General features: G+C 38.5%; 1 long non-coding RNA gene across 3 annotated transcripts; it reads right to left on the bottom strand.

The window, feature by feature from the left end:
• Nucleotides 1-8,154: 8,154 nt before the first annotated feature.
• On the bottom strand, nucleotides 8,155-18,608 carry LOC121885141. Of its 3 annotated transcripts, XR_006092472.1 has the most exons (4): nucleotides 17,494-18,608; nucleotides 16,918-17,028; nucleotides 9,271-9,343; nucleotides 8,155-8,941 (listed from the first exon to the last, which is right to left on the bottom strand). It is a non-coding gene; the product is annotated as an uncharacterized LOC121885141 (long non-coding RNA). The 3 variants fall into 3 exon arrangements; XR_006092473.1 differs by lacking the exons at nucleotides 16,918-17,028; nucleotides 17,494-18,608 and adding an exon at nucleotides 9,611-10,473 and having other exon boundaries at nucleotides 9,271-9,346; XR_006092474.1 differs by lacking the exons at nucleotides 16,918-17,028; nucleotides 17,494-18,608 and adding an exon at nucleotides 9,611-9,632.
• Between the last annotated feature and the right edge of the window lie 2,774 nt (nucleotides 18,609-21,382).

The raw sequence follows: 21,382 nt of genomic DNA, 5'->3' as shown, positions 1-21,382 counted from the left end.
TGGGTATTACCGCAGGGTGGTTTGATTTATTTTCAAACGTTTATTCTGCTTAGGGACACACTGGCACAACAGGTTGATAAGATTTTGTAAACTCTTAGTGGCCCCCATCTATCTGTGTCTACAGTATATATGTATCTCTCCAAATTCATAATGTGTTTGGTTTCTGAATATGGGATCTTAAAGCAGGGAAAATACAGTCACTGCCCTATTTGTGTGCACGCCATCCCAAAGCTGGTCATTAATTTTCATTAAGTGCTGTCAGTAAGGACCATTAACCAGGCTAGAGAATAATCACCTCCCCAGAGTGGTGACCCGTTTATGGCACAGGTAAGGGTTAACAGAAACAGCCCACCTTAGATGTACCAACACAACACTCACGACACATACCACAGTATGCATTCTGTAATGAACCATTTTATATCAATAACAGCAAAGTGGTAAAATACTTCCCTGAAAAGGATAAAAAGGGAAAAACAAATTCAGCCCATACTATTTTGAGCTCCTCTACATATGGCGAGGTTTAAAAGTTCAGAGGAGAATTTTCCTTATCAGACAACATAAAACGATAATAGACTTAAGTCCCACGTATTGAAGGTTATTATCTTTAGAGTTATGATTTTCAGTAACATTGTTGCGTTGGATAAACATTTCACTACTTGAATACCCACTTTTTAGCATGCTGGCACATGTTAATGTCTATAGTCTGACCTTAATCTACTAGATAAGAGCATTATCGCCTGTATTTCACACTACAGCTGTGATCACTGGGATTACTGTGAGCATTATGTGAGTTTTTTTTTTATCAAATACATCTTTCAAGATTAAAATGTATGTGTTTGGTGATGGTTTACAGAGGGTGATGGTGTCATTTTTATCAGCATCATATTGTAAAATTGGCTTAATCTGCTGGAATACCAGACAACAGCAAGAGTGTTTTTCTGTCATCGATTTTCCCCTTTAATAAGTGATGGTAGGGTTCAGGCTTCAATGAGACCCTAAGAAATATGTGACAAAGTGTTTAGACCTGACATTCTCTGAGACACTGGTTTTAGAAACAACATATTGGCAGGATTTCATCTTATACTACCGGTGTGCCATGGTTTCCAGTGCCTTTAAACATCTGTTAGCATACCAGGCTAAAATGGAAGCATTAAAATCAGTAAAGGTCATGACAAAGTACATCTGAAGCTGACAAACTGCAGCTGAAGCTGATAACATACAAAATGACAAAGTCCAAATACTACTGAGGCTGATCAAGTACAACTGAGGCTGACAAATTATAGGTGAGGCTGAAGAAGTATAGCTGAATTATAGTAAAAGGCGACAATGGACAGCTTAGACTAAAGATGAAAGTTGAGTCAAGTGAAACAGTTTTGAGCTACGGTTGACAAGCTGAGTCTGAGATAACATAATTTAACCAAGGGTGTGCTTATATAATGGTCAACATTAAATGTTGTGCAGGCCTACATTATATACATGCAGTAGATTTGAGTTATAGAAATGTCACTTTTCCAAGGAATTTCCAAACAATGGGACGATAAAGCAACACAACGTTATTTAACAACTTTTAGAGATTTTTGAAACAAACCTGTGATACAAACCTGGCTGCTCTCTGTATGGAGTGGCTTTGATAACTGTGGAAATATTTATCTTCTGGGTCTGAAGCCCTGGTAATCTCCAGCTGAGGTAATAGAAAACTCAGAGGAGAGACCGTCTGGGAGCAGAAAAGGTCAGGTCTCAGTGAGAAAAAAGAGTGGCATTTCCCTGTCACAGTCTTGGAAAAACAGTTGAAGTGAATTGAAAACTTCAGCCTTTAAACATCTCAAGAGTGTTATTTGAACTCTATAAGACACTTGAAATGAGCATAACAATGTTGAGTAGTGCCTACTATATATTTCTGCACCTGACTTCACAGATACTGTGATTTCAAAAGGTAAACTGCACTGAAGAAAGATAGAGAAAAACATGATTTTATTATTGTTCTATATATACATATATATGTATATTGTTATTTTTATAATGAGGCCATAATGCCCATTACAGGCTCTAAAAATAACTTTTTTTTAATAATATGTCTCAGAACATGCTACAGAGATATGGATTACAGGATTTCATGTTGCATTCCTTTGTGCCTTACAAAATGCACCAACAAATCCTTGAGCTTTGACACAAATAACACATGTCTTCCTATTGCAGTATAGATTACCGGATAATAAAACCATCCACTAAAAATGTGTAAATCCCCTCCTCAGATTGCACTCTGGTATAAGGAGTTGCTTTTCAGCTGTTAGTGTGGTACTGCATTGAAACCCTGGAGTGTATCAGTAATTATAGGCTTTTTAAAATCACTCCAAATCTGACAGCCTCCAGAGCAGCAAATTTAACAAGAGGAAAGAGTGGGAGAGCGAGACAGAGATAAATTCTTATAGTATTTATAGTGTTCATAAATACAACTCTATTTTTATTATAATATATTTTAAAAGTGTTTCATAAAATACTTTTCCAGATGGCGAACATTTTTATTGACTGTAAAGGCTCTTTGGACTTCAGAGATAAGTTAGGTTTTCACCAGAAACTTGAAGTCTCAGACTAAGGAATCACTGAATACAAAGAACAGATTGCGGCTCGGAAGTGTAGGTTGAATTAACACTAGACTGTATTATTGTCCTTCATCAATGGGTACAGGAAATTAATACTTTGCACTCGCCCATTCTTCAATGCACATTAAGAGCCATTGACCATTTCTACACTAGGCCTGAACTGTGACAAGCCTCTTTATGAAGTTTTTATTAAAGCCAGAGAGAAAGCAAGGAAAGCTCAAGAAGCCAGTGGGAGCTAGCAGCAGATGTTTCACACCCAAGAGGGTAAACAGCATTTGTAGGGCATGAAATTGATTCAAAGCTTTTTGATGGGGAAAGAGAGGAGAGGAAGAGGAAAGAAACATTTAGGTAAGGCCAAACCAAGTGTAAGTTCATTTCAGGTTGATTGAAAATAGAAGAGAAAAACATATAGAAAACATTGGTGTCTTTATCTACATTCAAAAAGATTTTTCCTCGAAGATTCGGCTCACTGAGGTTAGCAAGTGCAGTGATGTAAGGTGATCCCAGCAGGCAGCTCAGTTCTGAGTCTAAAGACCTGAGGCAAGCTGTGTGATACACATATTGTGCAATTTTTTGTATAACGCCTTTGGTTTGGGGGGAGGTGACATCTTCTTAATGTACAGTGAGCTGTCAGGCCTGAGGCTGTGTACGAATGGGTGCCACATCCATTTCAATTCTCACTCCCTGGAATCTTATCCTTTAACAGAGGTAAAAACACAGGACCATTTAATAAGGTGAACATGGCTTTAAGTTTGTTTTTTTGATTTCAACATTCTATTGTGTTTTAAGATTTTGTATATTTTGCATACTTTTGTATACTTATATGACATTTTGGTGGATGTGTAACATCCATTAGTGGTGAAATAAGACAGTTCTGAGGGGGGAGGGAATTAGTCTGACTGATCAGCTGTTGTATTTTGTCTTGTAACAATAGCAAAGAAAAAAAAAAGTTCAGTGGATATATATATATATATATATATATATATATATATATATATATATATATATATATATATATATATATATATATATATACACACAAATTCCTTATGATTTTAATAACCCCAAATCAGACTATATCATTGTTATTTGAATATTTTTACCACTTAAGTTTGACCTTTTTCAGACTTTTCAGTAGATTCAGTAACAGCATTGACTTCAGAGGCCTGGACCACCTCAGGCTGCACCACAAGCTCTCCCAGTCCAAACACTTAGTTCTCTCCTCAGCAGTCCCTGTGTAATCCCAGATCAAAGGTCTCAGAAAATCAGGATAGATTCTCTTGGGTAAGAGCCACATGAGTGATATGAAGCAACGTTTTTATCTTGCTCCCGCGGGTTAGCTCCTGCTAAGCTTGCAAATTGTTTTGTAACTTTTTTTCTTTGAATATTTTTTTCATTCCCAAACTTTTCAGGATATATACAAATCAAAATATAGTTATGCTAAATATTATTAACTCTAGTTCCTTGATCACAAACTAAGTATCAAGAAGACATAAGCAAAACCACGTTTACTCTGTGTTTAGATATTATCGGCAGGTTTTAAATAACACTATTAGGTATGGATGAGAGATGTTTAATCAAAATGAGTTTAACACTGCCATTGCAATGTTTGGCAGAATGGATAATGCTCCAATCTCTGTTCGTTGGGAGCCTTCACAGATCAGATCCAGCCAACAGTCGATCCACCAACTGTCATGTCACTTTCATTTGGATTTGCTACTAGTTTCACTAGTTGTGGGTAAAAACAGTGTTTGTCGTCAGCTGAAAGTTGGAAATGTGTGAGTGGGTGGAGAGCGGCCGCTCAGCAGACAGCTTCATTTGGTTTCTCACCGGGTCCTTCTGGTGACTCTGAGCAGATGTGTCTTGGAGTAGCTGTATTTCTTAACTCAGGAAAAGTAATGTGATGTCCCACGCAGGAAAGTCCTGAGCTTGCCAAACTCACAAACATACACCAAACGCACACACACGGCACCATCCTACCACCATAGCTTGTTGTGTTGTAAATCATTGCCCTTTCACTGGTCTATTAAGATATGGAAAGCTCCACATGGGATTTATACAGTCAATCTATTTTACTGGTCTTTGGTCTCTGTGCTGCCATCAGGTTTGTTCCTTAAGTGCCTTATCAGTTAAATGCAGCTGTGATGGACCATGTGCTCAGTTGCAAATGTAACTCCGACTTTAGTATGAATAAAAAGCTACAGTATATTTACTGCATAAACTATATGTCAGCGTACATATATATGATATACTGTATGTTGCCAACATTATATACAGTATATATTTCGGAGTAACTTACTGTATGAAAAAATACATTACATTTTTACAATTAAAAGTGGCACTCCAAACACAGTTATGATATATCTAATTTACTTTAACATCTTTCCTTATCTTCACACCACCTGTGGCGACAGTGCATAGTCATTATTTTATCTAGACTAGCATTATATCAATGTATAGTCTAGTTTCTTTCTCAGTGTATCAGACTGCAAAACATCCAAAAAGATTCATATTTGCACAACTTCTGAACTTCATACTCAACTAAGTACAGGTTCCCTATCAGGGAAGGAAGGATCTTGATTTGTGAGGTGACAAAGAACAACCACTTTCATAAATAATAGTGTTGTAATGCACTTAACCTGAAACACAATTGATATCCTCTCACTTACAATGATGGGTTTCTCTTTCTGTCCAAATTTGATGTCAATATTAATATTAAATGGATGAAAAATGTAAAGCATCACCAGAAACACAGTGAGAAGCAAGTGATTTCACCTTTCCTTTTCTGTGAGAAAGCTGATATTTTCCTCGCTGCATCACACTGTAGCTGCAGTAATAAAGATTATGCCATGGCCTGGGCGAAAAGCCTATTACACTCTGCTGTGCATTAGTGAAATATACAATAAAAGTGAAAAAAGGTACCAGAGCCAAATCTCATTTCTTGAAAGGTTGTTGCACCGCTGGATTGTGTATTTGCAGTTTCCCTAGTTTCCCAAATTAACTGAGTAAATCCAATAGAGCAGCAGTGAGCTCACCGGTTAGAATTCAAGATTGCTTTAAATATAACACCTTGGCATTAATATAACACCAGAGTTAAAGTGTTTGACTTCACCGAATTATGAGACTTCATATCTTTAACAGCAACTGAATGAGAAAAGAGATGGATGTCAGTGCCCATTTTACACATTGGAAGGATCGCTATACTAAAAATGCTGCAGCTGTTTGGTTCATGGAGGGAACTCAGTGTCCAAGGTGAATACAAACATCAATGTTTTACAGTTAGTTTTAGCTTTTTTATTTTAGAAAGCTACTTCAATTTTATTTTATTTGGGAGAAAAATGCAATTATAAACCACTCTGGGCCTTTTGAGACATAGCTCAGTACATTTTGAAGGTGAGCATTTCACAAAATCTTGCAGACATCACTAATTCAACAAACAATGTCACCAGTGCTGCTTTTTCTCTTCTTGTCCTCTGCTGACTGCTCTGACCACAGCAGCTTTACTGAAGCATGACATTACAGTCTGTTGGCTAACCGCTCTCCCCCCATTCATACAAGCGCTGGTATTGTTCGCTGCTTTTTGGACATCTTTCTCCTTTTTAAGCCTTTTTTTTCTTGATTTGATCTTGATGTAGGCAGCTCAAGATCATTTTTTTCTCTCTCTCTCCCTTTTTCAATGCAAGTGTACAAATGCAGCCAGAAGAAACTAAGCAGTCACCATGTTTACTATATGTTATATAACCATATTAAACATACTGTAGTCTGCAGGCTTATATAAACTCAGCTTCACCCAAAAATCCCACTGAGTATGTGATCAGCTAATCCATATACAGTGGGGTACATTTTGTAAATAATAATGACATTAACATTTTACCACCTACTGTTCCACCCACAGGGCGCCTGCAGAATGCAGAACTTTTATGGGCTGCTAGTACTATTAAAAATAATATGAACATGCAATGCATGTTTTACAGAGTAAACAGTACAACTGGAATCTTAGCAAATATGGGTTTCAAAGGGGGTGAGTTTTAAAGGGTTAAACAAAACCGATTGCTTTTTATATGAGGGAGCCCATTTGTGAAATTTAAAAATGATGTTTTATTTAGAGGGCAATTCTGCAAATTTATGCATGCAGTGTTCAGCAGAATAAACAAATAGTCCTGAATGACAAGACTTCAGTATTTTACTGATTCACTGGCTGGCATCCGGGAGACACAAGAGACAATTTATTGAGCATGGTCCAACTTATAACTTATAACTGTAGCCAAACAAAATATTTTTGATGTGTTTGTTTTGCAATAAATTAAAGGCTTATAAGCATGGAACCATGAAGTCAAGTGTCAGTCTAAACTTTCTGGCATAAAATTCCCTCTTTGTGTTTCCTCGGACAGTGTTTCCCTGTTGAGCTGCGGTAAAAGTAACACAAAGAGGGACTTTGGCACTAAAAATATTGTAATGTTGAAAGATATCTTCTTGATTTGACTAATTTAGATGGTTGAAGCGTCATATTAGCTTAAAAAATGCTGAAATACATTTTTGCACAAGAGGAGGACTGTGGATTTGGGCCTCTGTCACTTAAATTGTAAGTGCATTATGAAGGGATCTTCTAATGGTCAATATGAACAGGAGGAATGATTACGGCAAGAAAAACCTGTTTCAATGTTCGGCTTTGGTTCACTCACACCACTCTCATAGTGTCACTTTTGGTCACAGCAGACTGTTGTTTTCAGAGAAAAAGGTTTAAATACCCACTATAAACTACCTGCTCATTACCAAACAAACACAGTTAGTGACTAGCTGGTGAACATAGAGAGCAAAAACAGAGCTAAAAGAGAGTGAATATTGGACTTGCATTCACCAGACAGAAACATGGCTCCATAACTACTGGACGTGGAAATAAGCAAATGATGAGGTGTAACAAGTTCGCCATATCAACTTATGATATGTCAGTGTTGTGTTCATAACACTGTCCCCAAGTGGCCAAATGATCAGTTATGCAGGTGTACTGTGTAAAACTGTCATTTTGCCACTCTGAGCATCTGAATGAAACATGTGAAATAAAAATACTTCATTATAGACAACTAAGGGAGAATAAGTATATATAAAGAGTCAATCAATAGAGTAAAGCTGAATTCAAATCAAATCACAAATATGTTACAAACATCTCTCAGAAAACAGCAAGTTATGTTGGAGCCATTGATCACATTCCCCCATGCTATGAAGTCAAACTTGTGCAAGTTTCCATTCCTGTTTTCTTCTCAGATGATAAACTGAGCTGAGGACAAACAGAACAGGGAGTGAATCGATACCTCCATTTACAACATGAAAATTACCTGTGGAGAGAGAGGGAGAGGAAAAACAAACCGATAATCTTCAGACTGTCATTCCCCTTGTGCAAGGGGGAATCAATCACGGGTTGAATTTCATACAATGTGCACCTTGGAAATCACAATCATACATCATAAAAGGTACATCCCTTTAGTGGGGCAGGATTGTAAACATACAGACAACAACAACACACACACACACACAGACTTTCTTTTTGTTCCGTTGCTCTTTAATGGGTTTGTGAAATGTGACTTTTAGAGAGCGCAGAAACCAAACCAAGAAACACGTGCCCTTTCTTTTCTGTGTGACATGGTCATCAAGAAGCTGTTCAAGTGCTCTGAATAGAGAGTTGGCTTTTTACTTGTGTTTTTTTACAATAAAGATGCACTGTATCTGGAAATGCATCAGTGTTTATTAAAGATAGGTTCAAATCTAATCAAAATAAAATACCACTTGTCATTAAATCTCAGACAAAATGATTAGAAGGATAAGTAGTGTTTTTCAGGATTGACGTACTAAATGAGAAGTGTGGAGATAACAATGCAAGCTTCACAAACAAACAAAAAAACAAACAAACAAGACTACTATCAAACCCCAGGATTTCCTTGCTTCATGATTCATATGTATGTGTGTGTTTGTGTATGTGTGCGCGTGTACGTGTGTGTGTGTGTGAGACAGTGAGGAAGTAGAGATCTCATCTCACTGCGGCCTTCTGCCCCGTGACTCAGAGACATCCAGTGTCAAGACTTTGCCTTCAGGGCCGATGTTATCTGCAGAGCCAGAGGAATTGAAGTGGCACGCCAGCATCATACACCTCCCACTCATCATGCTTCAGTGCTATCTCATCTTAGTTCCCCTACGGATAATGACCATGTTCCTGTCTGGTCCATGTATGTATGCACACGTGTACGTGCCCACACACACAGAAAGAAAGAGAGAGACAGAAGAAAGGCCCTAAAATGTTCGGTGTTCCTTTAAATGGTTGTCAGATATGGGAGACAGGTGAGGGACCCCTGTCATGAGAGAAAACAGAGCAAGTAATTGGGACATTTGCAGTTCAAAGTGCAAAAACACATAAATAGCCATAAATAAACAAGTACCCACAGAAAAATGATGTGACTGCACATGAAATAGTACAGTCACATAGTGCAGTCACATTTACATAGTACAGTGCACATAAACAGCAGCCATATCTCTTTAAGTAGTTATCTAATATATCTAATTAAGTAGTTATTTTGACTCCAAATTTTCTCTAAACCAAACTGTTATTAAAAAAAAAAAAGTTATTATTGTGCCTGAACCTATAACTGTAACCAGAGCATGGTGACATCATAAAACTTACTTTACTTTTCTACTTGCGATGTTGTCCAGCTGATAAGGGCATCAGAAAAGGCTTTGTCTCTTAATTTGGAAGACTTCTTAAAAAAAAAAAAAAAAAAGATCAGAAGTTTGTTCATTGTCAGCCATGATGAAAATGGCATTTCACTGCTACACGCTGTACTTAAAGGTAATGCCGTAATAACAATAATGTAATTCTCCTCCCGATGATACTAAATGTGTTCAAGCAGGGTCTTGTTTGCTTGAAGAGTCCAATTGAACAGGCCACTAATGTAGTACATAAGTGGACTGAAAGCCTTGAGATCAGGAGTGACTTTTCAAAAATGTGCAATTTTAATGATTACCTTGTTGGCTTCTCTGTTCTTGGTCCTAAATGTAATATTATAATTCAGTGTACAAAAAATAGACAAGGTAATGTTCATTTTTGTTGTTAGTTGCCTAGCAACAGTTCGCATTACTTAAACCACTTGAATGTTGAGCATAGAATGTACTTCCATGAATATATTTATCTAATCCAAACCCATTTTCAATTTTGCATATCACTGCAGATGCTTTGAACTTGTTCTGTCTGTCTGTCTGTCTATCGATCTGTCTATCTATCTCACATTTCCCTTTCTCATGTTTCTCATACTGTCAGTTTCTCTTCTACACCTCTTCTTAAACATGAATTTCTTACTGATGATGTTTACTGAACAAACCCAGTGTCACTGACACTCAGCCTTGCTGTGGCTTCCCTTCTATTTTCTGTTTAACAAGGCAAGTTTGAGATATCCACTCCCTGCTGCGCTCGGAAAGCTGGGCTGAGGAAACGGTTCACAGAGGCTGAGGACGATAAGATGACATGCGGGCTGGCAAAAAAGATGACGATGAAGATAGCTTGTGGTGTGACAATGAATAATTACATACAAAGAGATGTCAGAGCCTTGACAAAACTGGTTTGGTTGCTAGAGTCTGCCATGGCCAAGAGAGGTGTTAGGAGATCATTCTTTTTTATTGCTACCGTTGTTTCCACAAAGCAGTTTTAAAGATAAATTTGACCTGATATTTATATTGACACTTAAAGTTATTATTATATTATTATACCATATGGTCATATTTGATTCTTTACAAGGGTTACAAATCAACAGCAGCAACAACTAGAGTGCAAAAGCAGTGCTGAACTATTTTGCCACACCTAATGTTTTATTGGATATGAGTTAAATACAGAATTTTGGTCAGACAGATATTCCAACGAATTTTTTTTTTTTTTTTTTTAATATCAAACACTGAACCTGTAAAATGTAAAGATGGCTGCAAAGTTTGGAGCTTTCTCCCTCCCAGACAGCACCTGTAGGTCTGGATGCATTGGATGGTAACAATATCTTCAAACACTGACCCATTATCTAAATGTCCTTAGAATAAAGACAAAGCACTCGTGTAGGAAAATCCAATTCTCCATTGTCCATTGATATGCTCAGATCTTCATTTTTAATGATATTTTTATTCCAAAATATGGCAGCTTTAGTCTGTCGCTATGCTAACTGTTTATGTCTGGTACTTGTGACCATCGAAGCAAACATGGTTGCTACAAACAGATATAAACAGTGAACCACAATAGCGACAAACCAAGGCTGCTTTTTTTTCGTGCCATAAATTGTCAAAAACTTGTGTGGATTATTCTGAGTAGATATATTGTTTGATACTTTTTGTCATAAAACTGAATTGTTGTTAAAACTGTAGGGAATCCAAGCTGGCTACAGGAGCCAGCTACAAATCTTTCAAAGCTGGCAGCTTTAAGCCTACAGGTGGTGAGTATTTGACATTCAAAACATAGGTTTTTGATGGAGTATTACATTAATAATCTCTCCTGTAGCCTGTGTGGCTCTTTCTTCCCAGATATGGATTGTACTGAATGGTCTAATTGATTTCATCCAGAAGGGATGAGGTGGGATTTTGTACAGACTCAAAATAGACAAAGCTGGAATCAAAAAAAAAGAAAGGTAAAAAAATATTTATAAGTGTCAGTCTGTAGTACACAGTGTGAGCCACACATCCCATGAATACTACCCTGCCTTTTTTTCATTCACTCTTTGCCTGTTTGTCCTACACTCAGTCTATCCTTATACTATCATTCACACAAGCTACCACTTCAAAGCTATTGTAACTATTATACAACTTCTTTTGCAAGGATTTGCATACTTTTAACCATTGTGCCAAGCACTGAACTCCCCATTTCTGCAGTTCATATTTCACCCACTTACATCCCAAACAGTCCTCCAATTTAAACAACCACATAAGTTCTTTGACCATGTGCTCCAGAATGAAACATAGACACATTTTCTAACCAGGTGCCTCTATCAGCAGTTATCAGCAGGATGACATCATTTGTCGAATTACTGTGCAAAATAAATTGTTTTTTATGGTGTGACAATGCTGTGGTTAAAGGTGCAATATATGACATTCAGCCCCACTAGATGTCGCACTAGAGCACCAGCATCTCAGACAAAAACAGAGTTACCAACGAAACAAAAGTTAAGCAACCTCATGGCAACAGTAAACACCATGACAATCGTGGTTATGTTTTTTTTTTTAAACTGTCCTGACTCACAGTTGGAAATGGGAAGCAAACAGTGGTCCCCTGCAGCAAAGTCCACTAAGTCCACTTTTTGCAAGTTAGGATCTAACCAGCCACCCAACCCATCACCTCTGAATATGGAAATACTGTATGTCATCTTATATAGACATCATCTGAACTGTGCCACTTCTCCATGTCATAATTACTACAGCCATTAGATGGCATCTGTCACTCAAATGTAACTATAGGTTGTTTTTGGCGACTGACATTACGACCTATTGTGTTGTTTTCTTGGGAGGACAGGCTCCCCTATTAAGCCTTTTCCACCTGGAGCTCCACATCAAACTGACTTCAAATGTCAAACAAGGCAAGCTCAGCTTTGGAAATAAGGAGAACTTCCTTGACAGTGACTGTAGAGAAATCTTTCTGAAACTGAGGGAAGCTAAATGTCATGATGAATACGTAAAAACACCCTGTCTTCATCAGTCCATCAATCTCCCACTCCTTTGACTTGCATCAAGCAGCTCTTGTCAAAACAATAATCCCTCTGCGTTTGCTCTCCTTGTTGCAGCACAATATGCAGCTTGTCATACTTCCTTCTAATAATGCTTTGTTCACTTAGCTGTTTTTTTTTTCTTCTTTTTTATGCAAATAAGTGTAAAGGAAATGAGTAAATCTAAATAAATGTAATGAAAAGAAGTCAGCCCAGGAGTTTTCATGTGTGACAAACCAATTAGTCATAGAAAGCTTTCCTGCATTCATCAGCATAGTTAAATTAACACACTTACTTATGTTGCGTTACTATTTTGTGTGATTTTCTCACTTTGTCAAATATGGTAATTGCCATGCATCTACTTGCTGTAATTTTTTAGCCCTTGGGAACTTTTTGTTGCCCTCCCCTAGGGCATTAAATTCTGTCTTTGCTTTAATTTTAAGACTATAGTACGATATTTTCCCTTATGATCAAAAACCATTAAACTTAAATTCAGCTTTATACCTTGTCCATTATCACACAGGCTTCAGCTAGCAGTGCCTGGACAGTGGACACGGTGAGAAAGCTTATACAAATCAGCTTTACAGTCTCCTGTAACTCATCTGAGTTTGCAGCATGCCAGGTATGCTTCAGGGATGTTTGGTGCAATACGCTGAAATTTGAATTACAAATATGCTTGCTTGCACTAAATTTATAATGTCATATTGAGCCAAACTGCTGCCCCCACTGTTGTACTTAGACAATGTGAAGACTTTAAAGCCCTAAATGGAGAGGGATGGGAGAGTTGATCATGTTTATTAAGACTGCTTGGCTTCATGCGCAGAATCGTGCTCTGCAGCAGCCTACAGGAATGGTGTGGCGTGAAGCTGAGTAGATGTGAAATGTGGGCACAAGCTGTGGGCGAGATCCACTTCCTCTGTCTCCATAGAGATGACAGAAAGACAGGAAGGCCCTCTGCATGCTAGGCTGTCACTAATTCAAGATGGCAGCCACAGTCAGAAGAGCTGGCATCTAATGATAATGTGTCTGAGGAGGTCATTGCTGGTGACAACAGAGCAAAACATCTGTAGCAGCTACGTGAAATACCTTGTATCATTTTCTGCTTGATAGAGCTCTGCCATCTGCCTGTAATGTAACATTCATCAGTGACACAGATTCACAAAAAAGAGACCATCTGCTTATGAGAGAAGGTCATTTGCCTATATTTGTTTTTTTATGACAACGGTGTCTCACTGCATTAGTCTACTGTCCTCACCAGAAAAATAACAGCACTGGTTGCTTAAAACAATCTATGTTTGCAATTCTGACAACTGGGCAAATCCTCTGCTGAGGATGATCGTGTAATACGATTGAACACTCCAGAACTAATGGCGCTTGTGGTTAGATTACTTTGTCAAGATCTGATGTATGTTTACATCTCAATAAAGATGAAATGTTGTGGCTGTGAGAATAATGACTTTATCTCAGTGGCAAAGTCCTTTTCAGACTGTGAAACAGTGTCTGAAAACACCTCCCACCACACCTTTCTATGGTTGAAAATGAGGAGACTGTGTCTGACAATTTTTGTAACTTTCCAAAACTGACAATCATGCTCACTTCATGCAGCGACTGATGTGGAGTGGTGAGATAGTAAGTCAGACTTAAACTTCTCTCTAGCACTCTTTTTTTGCTTTTGATTCTGCACACTACTTTAACTTTTTGCATATACAAATGAATGCAACTTCACAAATGCCTTCAAGGAGCATTCATGGAGTCATGCCGTTATCCTCAGATGTAATGTTCATTTTGTCAAGACTACAAAGAAGCACAAATGACACTGTGCTCAGCGTGATGCAGCTAGGAGACAACTATGGTGGCAGGCTTTTTTTCCTTGCCTTCACGTGTGGCAGTTCGAAATGGGTATAACCACTTTTGCCTTCAGATGTGATATTTCAAGCATACTGCCAGCTTTGTATTGCCACAAAAAGTCTTAGGAAGGAGGAATGGGTGGATGGTTGTGTGTTCAAACCGCGGTCCACAGTTTGAATCCTCTCTCCTATCAAATGTCAGTGTTGGTGTTTTCACATTTGGCCTGGTTGGAGAAGTTTTTCAGTGCTGAAGCCATTTTCTCTGAGAGATTGTTAGGTAGTATGAGAGTTGTTGATCGTGAGCATGGTCCAAAAAAATGGTCTTGGGTCCACCACAGAATGGTGGTCTGGGGTTTGCTTCAAGCAGTTTGCAGAACTCATGCTCACCAATCGGATGTCGGTGACATATTGTGTAGTCATGGGCAATGGAGTGTTAAAACACCATCAGTAGTCTAAACCTATACTTCAAAGCCTCTATTTGTAGAATCTGGACATTTCCAGCCCCTCAGTGGTCATATCAAAAAAAGTACTCACCTATTTCCCATGGATTCGACCTGTAGACACCAAGGCAGTAACACACTGAGTGTTCTGATTTTCGCTGGAACTGTCTTATTCATCATAAGTCATTTTTGGAATGGTTTTGGTATCAGAGCCTGTTTGTTTAAATTTTGTACAAACAGTGCAAATTCAACGAAGTACAACTAGGATGGAGTTAAATTGATAAGGTTACGCAGTATACAATTTACATCTTTTCATTTCGGTGAATTTCATGCAGACACTGACTAGAACTCAGAGGCAAAATGTAACATCCAGATTCAGACACCCTGCAGTGAACCTGGCTCGTGGTCTCGCATAGCCAGACTTATCTCCACAGCGCTGTGCCAGTGCTGGAGAAAGGTCTGGCTGCACCCACTATCAATTCTGCAATACGGGAAAAAACGCTCTGGCTTGTTTGAATTTCTTCAAACCAATCACAATCATCTTGGGCAGTGCTAAGCCCAGGGTGCAACAAGGGTGCCCTTGCTAAAATAGTGTCAGGGAGGAACTTGTCCCTGGCATTAACATGGCTAAATCCCTGCAAAAGGAAACGGCACATAAAACAGTAGAAGACTTATGTCAACTATGTGATATGACTTTTACTGATAAAAAAGATAAATAACTTGCCATATTCAGTGTGTAGGTTGCTAGCTCAGAGGCTGTTCTTGGTGTTTCCTGTAGCGGGATTTTGAAAATGTGGCAGTTAAGAATTTAAAAATAATTAGATTTTTCAGAAGCATAATTCTATTCTTTTCAGAGTTATGTGATTATATTCCTCGGGTTCCATTTTCTTAACACATAATGTCATTGTTATTTCGGCATTGTTGCTAAGGTTATTACTGTGTAGAATATGCTGCCAGAGTGTAAATAATACAAATAGGTAATGTGTGCTCTTTTTCTGGGTTGATCGTGTGTCGATCTATTGGCAATTCCTGAGGGCTGCAGTAGGGGGAATCACACTCCTCTCCCTCACTCCATACAAATGAGTGAAGGCAAGAGCAGTGTGCCGGTTTCTTCATCTATCTCCCCTCACTATTTTCCCTGTTTTAAGGTAATTACGGTAAACAAAGCACTATAAACTTAGAGAAAGAGGTGAATTTTGTACTTTTATGTTGTTGAAGAGTTTCTGGCTAACTCCGTCACCGTGTAAGCTAGCTACTGCTATTGCTTTGCTCTAGCTTCCAACTATTGTTCTGCCATTTTTTACATTTAAGCTTGTCAACAAGATATTTTCTGTAAGGTGCTTAAAAATGTTATTTTATTGCTGTAAAAAAATCAGTTCATGTGTTAGCTAAAATACAAAAGTTAAAAAGGTAAATGTATTTCATCTAAGTTACAGTCTATGTTGCACAGTGGTTAAAAATATAATTTACGTTATTTAGAAAAACAATGGAGGATAACTTAGCTGTGGTCCTGAGACTGAGTGTATTTATATGGGAAAAATGTGTGAATTTGGTTGTACTTTATATAATAGTAGGGGGAATCACACTCCTCTCCCTCACTCCATACAGATGAGTGAAGGCGAGAGCAGTGTGTGGGTTTCTTCATCTATCTCCCCTCACTATTTTCCCTGTTTTAAGGGCACAACAAAAACAGTGACATGCAGTTAGCGGAAGGGGAGGAGAGTGCCGTCTGAAATAGCTGGCCAATGGCAAGCTTATACCCACAGTGTACATCCGCTGAGTCAGACTAGACTCATCATGGACTTGTGTTCAGTGATAGGCTGTCTACTTTTATAACTACTACTAGCTACTTCTATAAATGAGCTTTTCCACTCTCACTCATGCTCTGCCAACTGTTCTCCCTGAGCTCTACTCGTCTTTGTCTCCTGACATCAAAAGGCTACAGTTTCCTCAATAAGACAGGATCAGTAAGTGTATGAGTTGCTTTGATCTTTATATGATTCCAGTAGGGAATAAAGGCTGGCCCTCAAACTCCCTATCACCATGTCAGTGAAGTGTATATTTATGTGCTTGACCTTAATAGCTGTGATTGGCTAACCTCCATTTAGCCCTCTTCCAGCATCCTGTCAATAAGTCAAGAGTGAAAAGATAATGGTTTGACTGTTCTCGTCCAAAGAGGCCCACTACCGGGAATAGAGGAATGGAAATACTCTGTGAGTGACACATCTTTTACAAATCCCTTTAGTAAAAAAGCGCTTTAACATGAGTCATCAGAGTGCGTGACGGGCTCAGTCAATACTGAGCCAACATCATTCACCTCTAACTGGTGGAGCCCTGTTTTGTGATGCCACTCTTGCTATCAGGCCAGAACAAATAGGACGGCACACATGGGGGGTGGTGGGGGGGCCCGATCATGGAAGGCAAGAGGCTGGGAATGGAAAAGAGAAGGGAGCAAATTAGAGACGTAAGCCAGCTAGACAAGCAGAGAAGTGCTTGACTCTATTTTCTTCTATTGATCCAATAAAAACGGTAACATAAAATCAGTCTAACAAATAATCATTAATAGCTAATCAAGTCCACATTAATATCACAAAACAAATCAAATGTAACTTTCATTTAAATATATTAGAAACTCAACACTGTGTATTTAATTAACTCATTTATTGTGTTGGTGATCTTACCATCATCTCTCACAACATCAACAGCTGTTCAGTGCTCCTTCCTTTACTGTTTATAAATGCTTGGTAGCGAACTGTTGAAAATCGTGTTGTCTCAAACTGAGAAGGTTTCCAGTTACCTTAGTGTTGTTTTTGATGTATGAGTGACAGGTTCACCAACTCCATTCGGTTCAGGGTCTGAGAATGATTCCCCATTATTCAGTGCATCAACTTACCTTTCAGTTCAAGGTGAGTCTGCTCTGTGTTTTCTGACTGCAGGTTCCTCCAAGCTATTCAGGCTGTTAAAGTCCCTTTGGCTCAATCATACAGTGTATGAATGTGTATGTGCTCTCTGTTACCCTCATGCTACATTTAAGCTGTCTGTTGCCATGGCAATTTAGCAACTTGAACCTGTTTTTGTGTAGCTTTTTGAGGTCCTTTCCATTATTTTGGTGGTCTTTTAGATTTAATTTTCTACATAATAGAAGCACCTCCATCATTCTGGCATTTGGACTTCAATCTTAGGGGCCACACTCAACTTATAGTGATTTTTAACAGATTTTTTTAAAGGTGCTTTGTAATTTTAGATACTTTGCACAGTACGTAATATATACCTATAATAAATAGATTAAAAATCTGCATCAAGTATGTTACAGCCATATTAATCTTATGCATCTCACTGGCTTCATGCCATTTGAAAAATACAGGAAGATCTACTATAGCCCACTCATAACAGATGTTTTCAGTCTTATGAAACTGGATACAAAAGTAAGAATTTAAATATGGTTGAGTGGGCCAATATTTTGGGAGGTTGCATTTCGTGATCCTGAGGGCAAGGCTGCAGTTCATCAGTTAATTAAGCACAAAATCTCCCTGTCTAAACCATTAATCAAAATGTGCACATATGTAGTTAATATTGCAAGAAGAAACTGAAGAGGTTTATTCATTTCCTCTCACTCTGGTATCACAAGTATGCTGAATCAAATGTTCAAAATATCCCAGATATGTTTAGCGAGAGCATGAGAAAAGAACTTTAACCAAAGAGCTTTTTTTAAAGTGAATGTTATTGTTTGACAAAATGAGGCATTGCTCATGTTGAAACCTTTGAATTCTCGAGGGCATCCATAGAAATATAAGGTTCACCATCATTTGAATTCCATTACTGCTGCATGCTGTGACCAGCATTTGTTGAAAATATTGTTAAAGGAAATTGGAAATGCAATTTAATGTCAGGACCTAGAATCACAGATGTGCTCCTCCATGTTGATGAGCAACAGGAGCTGCGAGATAGAGATAGAGAGAGAGAGAGAGAGAGAGAGAGAGAGAGAGACAGACAGACAGACAGACAGACAGAGAGTGTATGTCCCACCAGGATATTCTTTCTGTTCTCTCTTCCTTTGTCTTTGTCTTTATATTCCTGCATTCTCTCTTTCTCTCTCAAATACACACTCTCCTTTACTCCACAGAGAAGAATGAAAGAGCAAAGCACAGAGAGGAGGCCACACAGCGACATTTTTATCTGTGTTGTGCTGACTCAGCTGAACTCTCCCTCTGAGAGGCTGATGAGGAGGAATGGCCTTGTGGAGGAACCAACCGGGTGCATCCATAGCTGTCATCATCATCTGAATCCAGGACTGCTGAATCCGCAGCTTTGGCCCCCTACATGGATGGGAAATGACCTGTCTGTGTTCGCCTGACACCCTCTCTGTCTACAGCGAAACCGCTCATCCTCCGTCCACAACAACACAACCCAGCTCAACCCTGTCAGCATGGGTCGATGAGTTCTTTTTAATGTAAGGACTGACACAGGTCCCGCCTTAAACCTGCATCTTCATTTTTCATCCCTGCCTGTTCTTGTGACAGAACCTGTGTTCCTACAGGAGGAAGGAACACAGGTTCTTAGAAGAAGAAAAAAAAGGATCTACGGAAAAAAGAAAAACAACAGCATACCCCTCCAAGCTGGACCACAGCAGATGATAATTCTGTTCATGATGATGAATACTGAAAGACAGAGAGCCATGACTTGTAATCAGAAATATTTTGTAGCCATACGCACCATAAAATATAGGCAAGAAAGCAAGGGAACATTCTGACAATGATAAAGCACATCCAATCTGTGCTGGTGGTCCATGCAGTCCAATAAACCTATAACCACTTTGACACCACTCATACTGGTGGATAAATTGGCATTCTCCTTGTCAGATGCCCTGCCATATACAGTGCCAAACATTGTTTGCTTTTGACTCTCTCAGTGGCAAAACCTATAACCAGCTTAAAGATTAAGCCTTTCACCTGGCTGTTAGCCTAAGCTCCTTAGTCCACCTAATGATCCCAAACATGTCTGCATACCTGACATTAAAACACAGTAGGCTGTGCACATACTGTTATTATTTATAGCTATACCAAACAATGGCTTATTTTGTGTGCTTGGGAAGGAGCTGGTCAAACAATTACACTCCCATGTTATCTCTGTCTCTATACTGTTAGCTGCTATGGTAGCCACATTAGCAAGTGTAAAATCAGCAAATTATATACTAATAACTTTCTAGCCACACAGAAACAGAATAATATCATATAAAGATACTGTATATTCATAGGTAAATGTGCAATAATGGTACACAGTCTGTTGACATGGCTTTTTCTTTGTTTTAGTAGCATAATCTTACAGACTAGTCCAAAGTGAAATTCACTACATCATAGTGATTTGGTTTTTGAAAGCATGGTGAGTAGAGTGCAGTGCACCTATGAGTCAGATCTGCCTTGTCAGCTCCTAGCAGCTCTAGCTGTCACTATCCTGGGAAGTGGTGCTGCAACTGGAGGCCAGACTGGACGTAACACAGATCCTCCTCCCAGTCGGAAGTATTGTGTCACAGTGCCTATCATTGTGCCTTGTCAGACATGGCCTGAGTAAAGGAAACTTTGAAGTGAGCGAGATCAGTCTGCAGATTTAGAGAAATGGGCCAGAATCATTTGAAACCTAACCAGTCTCCTAGAAATTAGATTTATATACTATTGATTTGTTTTGTCAATTACATTGTGAGATAAATGTGAAATGCCTGGCTCATGATCATTTATTTTTTTCCAGTATGGAAAGTGCTATATTTTTTTGCCACAAAGAAGTTGTAGGGTGGTGGACAGTGGGATTACAAGGACTTTAACACCAGAGACTGGGGTTGTGACTTCCACCTGTGGTTACGTTTAGTCAACAAAAATCCTTTGTTATAGATTAAGAAAAGATGGCATTTTTGGTTAAACATTAATACAGTACATACGTCCGGTGTCATACTTCAAGTCATTGTTCACTTAACCAAGTGTTGTGAGTGCCAAAACATAACACTAAAAACTAATTGAGTTGCTAAGAATGAATGCTGTATTAAAACAGGGGAGAAAATAAATTATATACGCTGTCAGTGAAATGGCGATATTCTATATTTTTCTTATTGTCAACAAATCCCATGAAAAGACTAAAACCAATGATGAATTGATCCCACTAACAAGTATTTTCTGTCTAGCCAAAGCCTGATATATCTTATTCATCTGTGCGTCAGACCTCCGTTGTTATCCAATGACTATTAAAACACATCAATGAGTCACACTGTTGCACTGGATGACGTGTCCCTTTATTATCACAAACAGAGGCCAGGATTTACGTCTTCAGTAGGAACAAATGAGTTTGGTATAATTATTGAGAGACAGACTAAAACACTGTTTGATTTGGACTTTCATGAGATTTGTTTGACAATATTGTAAAATATTAATGAAAAGTACTGGCAGTATGTCATAAAATATGAAAAATAATTCCAACAGTCCATGCACTGTGTCATAAATGTCACATTGGTTGGATTTACAAAAATTGTCTTTTTTGCTCCTAGCAGACAATGTTTGTGATACAAGACTACATCTGAGCTAAACTGATTGACATCCACTGACACCACAATATATCGGTAAATGATGGACACAAATAGGGCCGCTACAACTAGCTACTGAGAAATAGAAAACATTTGTATTATGAATGTTTTAGGCACCCTTTGACAGTGGATTTAAGGTTGAAAAGTGTTGCTTAACACTTATAGCGCATCATACACAAAATCAGTCTGATCGGAGCCACTGGATCGGGTTAGTAAC

This window comes from Thunnus maccoyii, chromosome 19 (assembly GCF_910596095.1).
Source record: "Thunnus maccoyii chromosome 19, fThuMac1.1, whole genome shotgun sequence".
NCBI classification, from domain to species: Eukaryota; Metazoa; Chordata; class Actinopteri; order Scombriformes; family Scombridae; genus Thunnus; species Thunnus maccoyii.
The sequence above is the reverse complement of the archived record's forward strand: the minus strand, read 5'-3'. Positions and strand labels throughout refer to the sequence as shown.